The sequence below is a fragment of the Ursus maritimus genome, unplaced genomic scaffold, assembly GCF_017311325.1.
Source record: "Ursus maritimus isolate PB19 unplaced genomic scaffold, ASM1731132v1 scaffold_31, whole genome shotgun sequence".
NCBI classification, from domain to species: Eukaryota; Metazoa; Chordata; class Mammalia; order Carnivora; family Ursidae; genus Ursus; species Ursus maritimus.
In genome coordinates, this window is record NW_024425675.1 from 27,498,846 (window position 1) to 27,512,227 (window position 13,382).

The window sequence follows — 13,382 nt, forward strand, 5'->3', positions numbered from 1 at the left end:
GTGCTGCCACATTGCTGTCCTCAAAAGTTAAAAATTGAGGCCACCCTATGACCCAGCCATTGCACTACTATTTACCCCAAAGATACAGACTGGAGGGGAAGAGAAGGGCCAGTTATGCACCCCAATGTTCAGCAGCACCATTGTCCACAATAGTCAAATCGTGGAAAGAACCAAGATGCCCTTCAACAGAAGAATGGATTAAGAAGTTGTGGTCCATATATACAATGGAATATTAATTAGCTATCAGAAAGAACGAGTTCTCAACATTTGCTGCAACATGGACGGCACTGGAGCAGATAATGCTATGAAATAAGTCGGGGCGGCAGAAAGACAATTATCATATGATTTCTCTCATCTGTGGAACATAAGAATCCAGGGAAGATCAGTACCGGAAGAAAGGATAAAGAAAAGGGGGTAGTCAGAAGGGGGAGTGAAGCATGAGAGACTATGGACCTGAGAAACAAACTGAGGGCTTCAGGAGGAGGTGAGGTGGGGAATGGGATGGATCGGTGATGGGTAGTGAGGAGGGCACATGTTGCATGGTGCACATGTTATACACAACTAATGAAGCATCGTAGAGCTTACATCGGAAACCAGGGATGTACTGTATGGTGACTAACATAATAAACATTAAAATTTAAAAATACTGATGTTGTACATTGTTTTACTAAACATCTCAGACAGTGAGTGCCTCTGTTCAACTCGAAAACACTTGTTTGCAAGACTATTCTAAGAATATTGCAAAGTTGAAGGAATAAGAATAGAACAATACACTATATACCTTTCACCAGACTTATCCTGGCTTGTCAACACTGTATCCCATTTGCTTTACTGGTTCAGTGGTGTGTGCGTGTGTGAATTTTCACTCAACCATTTGAGAGTAAGTTGTGGTGGTGGAGACATCATGGTCCTGAGCTTTAGTAATGTGACAGATGCACAGAAGTTTCATCTGCGGGATATTTTTCAGTGTTTCCTGAAAATACTTTAAGTTCTAGAAAACATTTCCATCATATTTTAAAGAATATGAATGGCTAATCTGTATTGCTGCTCCAACTATTTAAAGGTATTTTTCTTTTCCAGCTAGAGACTATTGAGAATATTGCCATGTTTCTATGTTTTTAATTTTAGCAAGCAATATTTCTACTAATATTCTCTCTGCATTGCTCTCAAGGGAACTCTCTCAGCAAAGAAATGGAAGAAAGCAAGACATTGAAACAAAGTACCATTATCTCTACCACTACATTCTACCATATTCAGAATAATTTAATGAAATGATTCTCCATGTAAAGAAATACGTAAGGCACGGAAAACCTGACATCCCGGTTTATGCTGCATTGATTAAATAGTTGGGGGAGTCTTACTTTTTGTTTTGTGCCCTGGAATTTTTTGCATGGGGGCAATGCAGCTAGGTGAGATTTTGAGATGGAGAAGAGGTGCATTCTTAGATCAGACCTGCAAAAAGACTACACGTGATTTAAGGTCTCAGCTGGCTGGAAACTATTGCTTTTCCCCTACCCCTTAGAGGGTCTTCCCAAAGCCCCAGGAAACCCTGTGACCCATTTAAAGGCCACTGTACTACACCATCACGTTGTCGGAGCAAAGAAGGGGTTCAACTGGGGTAAGAGCAACTGGGGTAAGATCACTGGTCCCAGATTCTTGGAGAAGCAATGTGGACACGGCCCACCCTGGGCACCCGACTGCGGGAACAGAAGGAATGCAGAGTTGCACGGGCTCCATTTTGGGTCTACCGCTGGTCACTACCTAACAACACTGTGGATCGGAATGGCAGCCAAGAAGATCAAGTGTGGTCAATCAAGTGAAAAACGATCTGGCTGACGGTAAGACAGAAAGGTATGAAGTAACCCGAAACAGAAGGTTGAAAGTTCCCAAGTGGGAAGTCCTTCCTTCACTCATTCACCATCATCTTACTCACTCTGTGGTTGGTTACTGAGTACTTACCATGTATATGTATATAGAGTCCGTCCTGGTCCTCTGGAGAATAACCCCTGACACCTCCACATTTTCCTTACTCTCAGAGCACCCCACACTTAGCTTCACATTGTCATACGGCTATAAATGGTCTGCTTATAAGCCTGTACCCTTTATGTATTTTATATATATATATATATATATATATATATATATATATATATTCGATTATATATATATTTGAAGAGAGAGAGTGAGGATGCCATTAGGTCCCAAGATCTGCAGAATGAGTCAGCAAGCTGTAGGCCCAAAAGAGTTTATGGAGGTCAGCCTTTCACTCATTCAGGCCTTCAACAGATTAGGTGAGGCCCACAGGTGAGGGAAAACAATCTGCTTTATGCAATCCACCCATTGAGATGTTAATCTCATCCCCTGGCAGTTACATCCAGAATAACGCTCGATTTAGTATCTGGGCACCCTGTGGCCCAGTCAAGTTGATACATAAAATTAACCATAACGAAAGTGAAGGGAAGACAGACTCCAAAGATCGACATCTAAAATTGAATCTTAAAGGATTAGTGGACTTGGTGGAACTGGAGGGAAAGACTTGTGATTCAGGCAGAGAAAGGAGAAAGTGGAGAGGTTCAAAATGGAGTTCATGGCTCAGGATGGTGGCAGTTGGGATCGAAATGCTTGGAGGTCATGAGAGAGGGATTAAGAGGTAAGCAGAAGAGTCCTAGGCTGGGGACTGTGTTGTCAGCAAGCAATATCTGTCCTCCTTTTTGTGGGAAATAATGGGTAGCCATTGGAAAGGATTTATGCATAGAAATTATCAGATCTCCACTTACAAAAAAATAAGAGGGTTTAAATTATAAAAACAATACCTAGAGTTTCTCAGAAATGCAGTGAACTACCACTATAGAAAACAACTGACAGTATATGTTGAAATTTCAAGCTTTCAAAACTTAGAACTGTAGGAAAACGTATCTATCATTACAAGACTGATAGTTTTTCAATGCTTTTAAGAATTTTCTGACAAGATCAGAGGGATATTAATCACTGCATTTTTAATATCACATTTTGAAAAGTGTCAACATTTAGATCTCCATAACTCAGGGAACCAATATTTTCCAAGTGTCCTGTGTTGATGTTACATAATCACGCATGGGTGAAAATCAATTCAAAAAGCAAGATCAACCAAGTGAATTTTAATGCAACCAAGTATGAAAAGTTCACTGCTACCGCTCTCCAGATCTGACACCCCAATAAAACTTTAAAAACTAGAATGTGTCCACTTTGGGTGTAGGATCAAAGAAGAATACTCATGATTATCTGAAAAGGGCATGAATGTACTCTGCCCATTTTTCATCTACATATCCATGTGAGGCCAGATTTTCATTATATACTTCAACACAAGCAATAAATATATCAAAACAGATGGAATATTGAATCAGATACGAAATTTGCCATGCAAGAGATTCACAAAACATGTAAATGTCATTCTCTCACTACATATTTTCTATTTGGAAAACCAGTTGTTTTACATACAATATGCTATTTATCACCTGTAATGAGTTTGTTATTTTAAAATAAATTGTTAGATACAGGTACTTTTTAAAGTTCATGGCTTTCTATTTCAAATACACTATGGGCAGAAGCAACCCATATAAACAAGGGCTCTTTTTTGGGGTCTTGAGTAATTTTAAGAGTATGAAAGAGTCTTGATCAGAAAGTTGGGGGCTGGCTGCACTAACTGAGAGCGCTTCCCTTGTTCTCAGTTCAGAACATTCCAATAGTAGTCTGAAAACCCACTTAATGGAAAGCCAGGGTGGGAAAGAAATCCCTGGGGTTCACAGTGCCAGGGGTTAATCATTAAAGGCGGATTCCCTCTGCTGAGTGCTCCTGGAGGTGTTTCAGGGGCAATGCACTGTAGTAACTGTTTTGGGGTGGGTGAGGGGTGTGCCTTTTGTTTGCAAGCAGAGAAACACCATCGGTGATTTGCGAAGGTAAGCAAACTTTCAGGCTGTTGTATAAAGAGTGAATACGGAAGTTGAGGATCTGGAAACCGCCCTAACACTATGTATGCATGTGTACCCTGGGAAAGTCCTCATGGACATCCAGGAATAGGTATCTCAAAGATGCTGGTCTACACGCCTGTTTGGAAGAGGTAGGAAGGGGAAAACACAGAACCTTAGACACTGAATATCTGGTCTTCAGGCTCTGCGAATATCCTGAATCACAGCCCTTTTAAAGAAAATCTACTCATTTGGATGCAGACAGACCTTCCACTGCCCCAGGACACAAAGCCTGCTCTGGCTAATTAACATGCAAACTCAGTCCCAGTCCTGTGGTTGGTGATTCATCCAGCAGGGCCTGGCTCAGCTGCGTGGTTCTTAGGCTGCGGGATTTGGCAGTCTGACAAACCTGAGGCTTACCCCAGTTGTGGCTGGGCAAAAATCAAGCAGGATCCTTTAAGTTCTCCGGCCTCAGTTCCACATCTCCTGTAAAGTGGGACCAATAATATCTATTTTGCATTTGAAGCACTCAGTGCACATTATTAAATTATTAAATTTGGTGCTTACTCCTGCCAGGAACTGTCAAAGTCTCTTCATTTCTAAGATGTTTGTCTTCACAAAAAGCCTGAAAAGTAATCATGGTACTTCTTTCCTTCTAAGGAGAAATTTTGTCTACATTTAACACATCCAAAATTGAATTTTGTCTTGCATTGACGTGTATATGGTTTGTTCTGTTTTGCATGAAAAAGTTAACAAATCGATGGTGAATCTTATAATAAAAATGTGATATGAACTCCTCCACCTTATGAATGAACAAGTTAAAAACATGAAGTAACTTGTCCAAGGCCAGCACATCTGGAATGTGGTAGGACAGATGGACACAAGCACCATCCGTCTCCGGGCCTGGGGTTGCCTGGTCACCCATTGCACCAGGCTGCTCACCCTCCTCGCCCAGCCCCCATTCGACCACACAGCCAGACTTGAAATGAACTGAGTCCCACCCAGGCCTTATGTGTCCCCTCTGCCCCTTCACTCACCAAATGTTGTTGCCCGAATATCCAGGTGGGGCACTTATTCAGTTAATCCAATATGTCGGAGTGGCGTCACTCTGACGCCTGCAGCTTTGTTTAGCCTCAAGGAACTGAAAAGGGACAGCTTTCCTGTACCTCACACCCACCCTCAGCATCGAGGATTCATTGACAATGCGATGCACTACATGTTGTATATAAACGCCTCCAGTGAGCCTCCACCCTCCTGCCCACCACCATTAGGTTTCTTTCTTAGTCCCCCCCACCCAGCCCACCCCCAATCTGCACGTCCCCTGTGCACTGAATCTTATTTGGCTAAGGATCCCTGGCAAGACAAAAGACATAAGGCTTCTGCCATTGGCATGTGAGCTACTGAGTGTCTCCAAAGACTTCTCCGGGAGTGTGTGGTTAACTCATTAGTCCTAAGGAGCAGAAATACCATGTTTTGAGCTGCTTCTGTTATCTTTATGGGGGTTTCTCTTTAGTACAGTCTTAGAAGCACGTCAGAACCTATAGGCTGAAACCAGTGCCTCATAAAGATGACCTGAACCATCAATGCATTGACCATAAAGTCCTGCTCATGCGCCAAGAAAATCTTGATCTAAGCCCACTCACACTGTGTGGACAAGTGGGAGCTAAAGACGAAGTTTATAAACGACCTTCAGAACTTAACTCCACCAGACTTCAGCTGCCCTGTCTTTAGTCTGCAAGATTGCAGAGGTTTGTGCTAAAGATGAAATAAAAGCCTTGGGAATCTAGAAGAATTTGTTTTTCTTATCACTCTGGATGTTTCCAATTTGTATTTTAGGATAATTTGGGGGGTAGCTTTAGGCAAATTTCTCAGCATGTTGCTTTCCTTTTACTTACAATGGTTGTTAACGACTTTGAAGTTAAAATATTTACATTGTGGAATCTCAGTATTTCCTTTTGTGGTTTCTTTTACAGCTTTTAAGCTTGATTTTTGCCCACCCAATATTTTTCTTCTTTAACAGTTTGATATTTTTTTTAACACTAGGTCAAATGCGTGGTGCAATGCTATGGTCTAATTAGCTGCTTCCTCACTAATGGACTATTTTTCCCAGTTCTGTTTATTAAATAATCCCAAATTAAAAATACTCCCAACAACGTTGGTGAGAAAATGTTAAATGAGCCAAGGGCAAGGTGCGAAGAGAGTCTCAAGCTGGCTGGCTGCTCCCACCAGGTCTGACTGAGGTGGGGAGCATCCAACGTCAGGAATGCAGGACCGCCCAGCCCCGCTGAGAGGCCACCAGCTCTGTTCACTCAGAGGTAAACCCTCCTAAATCCCCCTCACCCACTTCCCCACCCTCCCTGGCCTCCCACCCTATGGCACAGTGCCATCTGCCAGCTTCTGAAGTGCCAGTAAATTCTTGGGAGGAACTCCTGCCACTATAGATTTTGGCTATTACATGGGATTTCCAAAGTCTGGACCAGGGCTCCCATCTCTCCCTGATGGGCTGCTGATGACTTCTCTACAGACCCTGACCATCTGACCACCAGCTCAGCACCACAGGGAGCATGATGGAGGGTGGGACAGTCCAGGCCTCCCAGGCCCAACAGGCAAGCAGCTTAACGCTCAGCAGACCCTCACCTGTTCCACTGCTAACTCACAGTACTCTGGAAAGACGTATGAGATGTGGAGTGACACTTATAATGGTTAAAGCCACAGACTTTAGAGTCCCAGATACCTGGATCTACATCACTAAAATTTACCCATACGAAAGCAGGCTAAGCTGCCTTCATTGAAATCTCAAAAATCTGCATCCATAAAATGGGCATCAGGCTTGCCTCTTCGGCAGCCATAAGGGTCACCAAAGATGGTCAACTAAATCTTTACACTGCAGCCATTAATATTTCGGCATAATGGCTTTATCTGCTACAGGCGGAATTCCTTACTCGTGGTTTTCAAGGTACAAGTGAGCCACAGCGCCGCCTGGCTCGTATTCAGACCTCAGTACGAACCAATTTCCTTCTGACATTCACCTTCCTGCAGCTTTCTGCCCTCTTCTCCCCCCCACCTCGCCTACCTGGTCACCCTCTCAATATTTACTCAATCATTATAGCCCTGGCCCAAGGTCACACAGATGTGGTCTCAGAGCTTGCCCAAAAGGTCGTGATACTTGCAGATTCCCACCACCCGACAGGCCCAGGGCTTTGAAGTATGCATGCCAACCTCTTCCAGGACCGCTCTTCTAATTTCCTTTTGGTAGAGAACTTGAGAGATCGGGTCTCTCATCCGCAACCTGTTCAAACCACGTCATGAGCGTCAAACGTGGCTCCGACCTGAGAGGCGGCCCGAAGTGTGGGTCAGGCCCAGCCCGCGGTGGGTATTTGTGCTCTGGTTGTCAGATGGTGCCCTTTGGACAAATGCTCTGCTCCCGCCACGCTGGTTACAGGTAACCTCCAGAGTCATTTCAAAATGGAGGTGCCCAACTGATTCCTGGTCTCCTCACAGCTAGAGCTGAGAAAGCACAAGGAGGCAGAACGACTAATTTGGGCGCGCAAGGCCCATTTCTGAGTGTAAACATGGGGCCGTGGAAGGAACATCAGAGCCAGTGAGAGCACTGTAGGTCATCTAGATTCGCCTGAAGGAAATGCTCAGGGCTGCCTTCCGGCCACACGCCGCATCTCTGCTCTCCAGCCCCCAGCCCTGCCTGTAGAAGAGGGTCTTCATCTGTAGAGATGAACGGATGAAGTAAAATACTTGCTTCAGGTATTGGCCGAGTGGCCTGAGAAGTTCGACTGAGTTTTTTTCCCAGTAGAAACTGGAGAGGCAGGCAAGGGGAAGGCGGGGAAGCAGCGAACCCAGAACCGAACACCGAACGCCTTCCTGTAATTCTGCGCTGGGCCATCACGCTGCGTGGCCATGCTTGTGTTGAGCACGGTCCTGCTGAAGGGGCTGAGGGGCAAGGATACAAACACGGGCGATCTCGTATGTGACGGACGTCCGTATCGGGTGTGCACGACGTCCTGTTTCCAAGGAGGACGATGGGCGGTAGGTCAGTCCAGAGCCCAGGGGTAGACACTTGGTGCACGGACTGCAAGAGCTTGGACCAACACTTCACCGCTCTCTGGTAGGGTAAAGGATCAGAGCTGCACTTCATCAGCGTATTTCAACCAGGTATTTTATTGTTCCAGCAATTGCAAAATATACAAATTTCTGAAAAGCATCCCCTGTTTGGAAAGCTGGCACAGCCTCATCCCAGGTCATTAATTCAGACAATATACAGAACACAGAGAAGTCATAAGTCACACGCAAAAGGCCCCAAACCAACTAACGAACAACTAAACCCAATCTATACAGCTTTCATTTTCAGGCTCCCTTTATACATATTAAATAAATAAATAGCACATCTGCTATCAAAATAATAAAAAAATAAATTTCAAGTATTACAAACGAAAACATCATTGGTGTGGTTGTTTCTCTCCTCCCTCACATGACGAGCTTTTGCCCGGGTCTCAGGACAGAATGACAGGGGTAAGCCCACCCAAAACAACTATGCCGAAGTTAACAAAATTGGTCCCAGATATTTTTCGGGGTCGGCGGAGAGGCGATAGAGTAGCAGGAGCCCCGTGACAGCAGCTCAAACACACCCTCCATCCAGCGCCTTTGACTCAGATCACGCCGGCTTCAGTCGGGAGGCCCTCTGCTCTCTCCGAGGTCTCTCTCCCCACCCGTATGAGAACCGCTTGCCCCCTCTGGGGCCTTAGGAACTAATGTTCAGGATGTTCGCTTCCGCAGGTAGGACCTCAGCGGCCGGGCGGCGGAGGACACCGGCACAGCCCCAGCGAGATCAGCAGGAAGGGTCAAAACTCAGAGTCGGCTCTGGCAGCACGCGCGACGTTGCGCTGGCAAGAGGGCCTTAAGAACGTTGTTCTCAAGAGCAGAGCTGCAGGCCCTCTGTCTGGAAATACGGCCAACCACAAGACACGCGTAAGGCGGCAGCACACACGCTTGCCGCCTGATGGGACTCAGGATGACGGGAGAGGGAAAATAACCCATCTTCAGTCACACGGGAGCACGGATGTACAGACATTGTCTCGGGCAAAGTGCCCGACTGGGGGAAGAATGGGGCTGGATCTGAATGTTCTGGCGTGAAACCCACGAACTTGATGTATCGGTATCGGAGCATCCCCCACTGAACCTCCCAACCAGAGAAACACCGCTAGTCCAGTTTCTCGCAGCTTGATGTCTAAGCCTCACTCACTCGACCCCACTCCAGTACCTAGTTCTCAGCAGCTAACGAGGGGCAAGACTGTGAGGCTCGAAAGCAGAGCGAGCAAGGCAAGTGACCTTGGCACCAGCTTAGGGAGATTCTTCAAAGGGTCATTTGGACAAATTACACACAGAGTCTCTGAATCGCTTCTTCTTGGGCCTCAGACACCTCCTCTCCCCAGTCCATGGGGCAGCAAGGAGAAACCAGAGGCAGAAACTACAGGTATTTAGAACCACATGGGCCCACAAACCCTGCTCTGAACCACCCCAAAATGCCACTGAGCCATAGGCGCAGAGGGCATTCCTCTTCTTCGAATTCCGAGCAACCCAGCCCTGCGCTGGTGAATAGCAGGCAGTGCTCCCCCAAACGTTGCGGACTGAGCTCAGCCTTGCCAGGGACACACAGCCAGCCTCCTGCAGGAAGCAGCCGCAGGTGAGGTCTCGGCTGGGCCACTGTCCCCACCCTGGAAGACAGGGACACGACCAACACCCTGAAGGAAGGAAGCCAGACCCTCGATCATCTCTGCTCCGTGTCCCGGGTCAGTCCTGCAAGGATCCCGAACAACTTGCTGCCCAGCTGGTTGACTGGGGTCCTCTGAGTTCCCATCGCACAGGCTAAGCCCCATTCCCACTACAGCTTTCCCAGCTCCAGCCCCTGCAAGGGCACGACCCCAAACATCGGTTCCTGAAGAGAAGATGCAATCCTCCTGCCCGGCCCCACCTTCTGCCCGTTAAAAGTGCAAAAGCAAGCAGCTCCAGGGGAAGCTGTCACCTAGTGCCTGCCTGTCAGGCAGAGAGCAGAGACAGCACAGTAGCCTGGAGAGGGGGAGGCCCCGGAGCTTGTTCTGAAAACTATTCTCTCTTTGCCGCCACAGCCAGACTGTCCTTTTGAGTGTCTCCAGAGGCAGAACACAGACCGGCGCCTCGCCTCGGAGCTCAGAGCCTTCTCCGTCCACACCTCCGGCCCCCGGCCCACGCGCAGGCCTGATCCTCCTTCAGCAGCATGTGTCCCGTGCACACGATGCACAGAAGAGCCTTGTCAAAGTCTTCACATCCCTTACTCTCTCGGCAACGGGATCTAGGCCCCCTTAGTTTTAGGGCTTCTGGGGCCAATGTCATCTCCCGGCTGGGAACAGACCAGTTCAGGATCATAGAAACTAAACAAAACAAAACAGCATGGAGGCCAACGCCCCTCCGGTTCTCCCAGCTCTTCTTCCACGGCTCATGGTCCTTTCCGAGCGCTGGCGGGAAGGGCCGGGCAGGGCCGGGAGAGCGCGGTGGGGGCGGCTGGGCTGCGTGGATCCCACGCACGCACCAGGGGAGAGGCCTCCCTGGCCTCGGCTGCCTCCCGCCGCGGTCGGGCCACGGTTCTCTGATCGGGCAGGCCAGGCTCCTCGATACCCACCCACCCCGTTCTCTGAAGAAGTCCTGGGGATCGCTGGCCTCGGACACATGGAGAAGCACTTAACTAAGCCTGCAGAAATAGAGCTGGAATGGAACTGCTCGGGTCGGCCTCAGTGTGTCTAGCGATGCCGCTCCTGGGTGCCTTTCATGTTCTGTTTCCAGAAGAGAGGTGGCGAGAAGGGAATTATTATTTCCTGTCCATGAGGCTTCTATAGCCAAAGACAAAGCCATGCAACTGAGACCACCTTTCCTCCCTCAAAACGCACAACCCCAGAAGAGCTTACATCGCCAAACGAGTGGAAGAAAGCCCGGTGGGCTCCAGGAGCTGGCGGAAGTCGAAGCCTCGATCAGCCCGGAGGGCTCGGCAAGCCAGGCGAGGCCCCCGGCAGGGGCCTGGCATCCGCCTCTAGGAGACGGGGAGAACAGGCAAGCTCAGTGGGTCGGAGCTGTGGCAACACGAGCGCCAGCACCAAGGAGCCCCTCAGCTTACGCTGCCCTTTAGAGCCTGGAGACTGCCCCATCTGCCCCTTAGGGGACTCCAGCCGCTGGCAGCCAGGCAGGAGATGGGGCGGGGCACGTCCAAAGAAGCCTAAGGACTCTCCTGCCAACTTGCTCAAGTAGTCACCGCATCCAGCCCTTGCACCCCGATTCTAGGAGCATGGGGCATCGGCAGCCAGAACAAGGCTGCGCGCTGGCTGGCGGGACGGCAAGGGGAGGCGCCCAGGCAAGGAAGCTCAGGCAGAGAAGGGCATGTGTCACTAAAGCTCTCTTCCTGTTCTGAACAAAAGCAATCCTCACTGGTAGTCCCACCCTACCAGCCGACCAGGATCAAAGCCCCTTAAAAATGCTTTTCCATCAGCTGACAGATGGCAAGCGCCACTACACGGCGCGGGCTCCCGCTTCTTCCTCACTCCACCCCGCAAAGAAAGGAAACACAATTTTTACAAGTGTTCTTTCCCATCCTGTCTCTGCCAAGACCGGCTCTGAAGTGGGCGGGGGGGAGGGGAGAGCAGAAGCTGGGGCACACAAGGTGCAGGTCCTGGGGCCCCTTCCGCTCCCATGCAGAACTCCGGTGCAAGGGCCCACGTGTGGGGACGCCTGGAGAGAAGAGGCCTCGCAGGGCCAGCAGCACTGAAGGTCCCCTGGCTCAGCTCCAGGCCACCCCCCGCCTCCAGTCACGGGTACATCAGGCTGTGGTGGGCTCCCCGGGACGTACCCGCAGCCTTGCAGCCACCACTTAATGGGTGGGAGCTCGAGGCACTGCCCGGTCCCACCACAGCTGGGGCCCCACCTCGGCCCTCAGACCTCTCATGCCCACAGCTTCCAGCCGCGCCGCGAATGGTGACAAATGCAACAATGACACTGGGGAGTGGCAGGCACGGGCCACGCACATCACTCACGCAGGTGCCCTGGCCAGCCATATGGAGGAAAACAAGGAAACGGAGAGAGAGAGAAAGAGAGAGAGAGAGACCTACAAGACAATGGCGCCTCGTTTAAAAACACGTGTTCTCTTGGCACGGGGTGTATGAGTCACAGACTTTGACAATGGCCAGCTTCACACAGACCGAGATGCCTGACAGGCTGAGATGCGCATGATTCAGGGAGAGGGGGGTGGGACAGAGAGGGGGCATGCACAGAGCCATTTACCTTTCCAAGGTTAGTAAGTGAGAAAACTTTGTGAGAAAATGTGACAAACAGTCTGCCTTTCACATAGTGGGAAGAAAACATAGTTGGAAAAGAACAGAACAAAACATCTTAGTAGTATTCTTTTCGTGGTGCATTTGAAATTTAAAATCAGGATGCTCACGGTCGGCCTTGGTCGGCCGGCCCGAGCACTAGCGCTGCCCCCAGGAGAGGGCTGCAGGCGCGGCATCCGACCAGCTGGTGGGGCTGTTTTACCAGGAAACCACGACAGCGGTGTCCTCGGCCACAACCCCTAAGCCCCCAGAGGTCTCTCCCCACTCCCCAGGTCTCTTGGTGCTCCGCTGTCACGAGAAGAAATCCCCTGGCCTGTGCAAAAGGAACAGGGGGCATCCAAATGCAGAGCCCAAGCACCTTGGAAATCCCAGCAAAGCACAGGGCACCGGGCTCTGTCCCGTGAGAACAGCTACTGTCTGCCGGGCACAGACTATGCGCTGGGCATTCTGCTAACCACTACATCTACATTCCCACGATCAAAACACCCGTAATGTTCCTGTCTCCATGGTTCAGATGAGACGTGAAGGGCTAGAACTGCCTAACCTTGCCCAGAATTCCAAAGATGGAGGGTAGTACAACCAAGACCCAATCCCGGTCGTTTGATCTTGAGCAGAAGTGGGTACCTGCGATCTCAGACATGGGCTCACACTCCTAGACGGGCCTGACGCTGGGACCCCAAAGTGGAATGCAGGGTGACGGGTCCAGAGGATTTTTTGCTGAACTGGAGGGATTCTAGCTAAAGGCACTATGAGCCACACAGACGGGCAAGTTCAACTTAGAAGGTCCTTTGGGGATGTGCCCAAGGGGCACCCTCCCAGCAGGAAGCCGTCTTTCCTGGCAACATCAGACCATCGCTCAAGAGAACAGGATGTGCACAGAAGCAAAGGAGAAGGCTCCAAGTCCAAAGGCTGGTTTTCACACCAGAACTCTGGCTCTAGAAGCACCGGTTACAATGCTTGGCTTCAAGGAGGTCAGACACGGGACAGATCGTCTTTAAGCCTGAATTGAATGGACAGGCCCACCAGTGAGCAATCACACAGCTGCAGAGGCTAGCTGCATGGGAGAGGCTTCAAG

At 49.3% G+C, this 13,382-nt stretch overlaps 1 protein-coding gene across 7 annotated transcripts in view; it reads right to left on the minus strand.

Annotated features, from left to right (window-relative positions):
- Positions 1-13,382, minus strand: part of PFKFB3 (6-phosphofructo-2-kinase/fructose-2,6-biphosphatase 3) — a 219,832-nt gene that overhangs the window by 136,349 nt on the left and 70,101 nt on the right. The window lies entirely within an intron of this gene.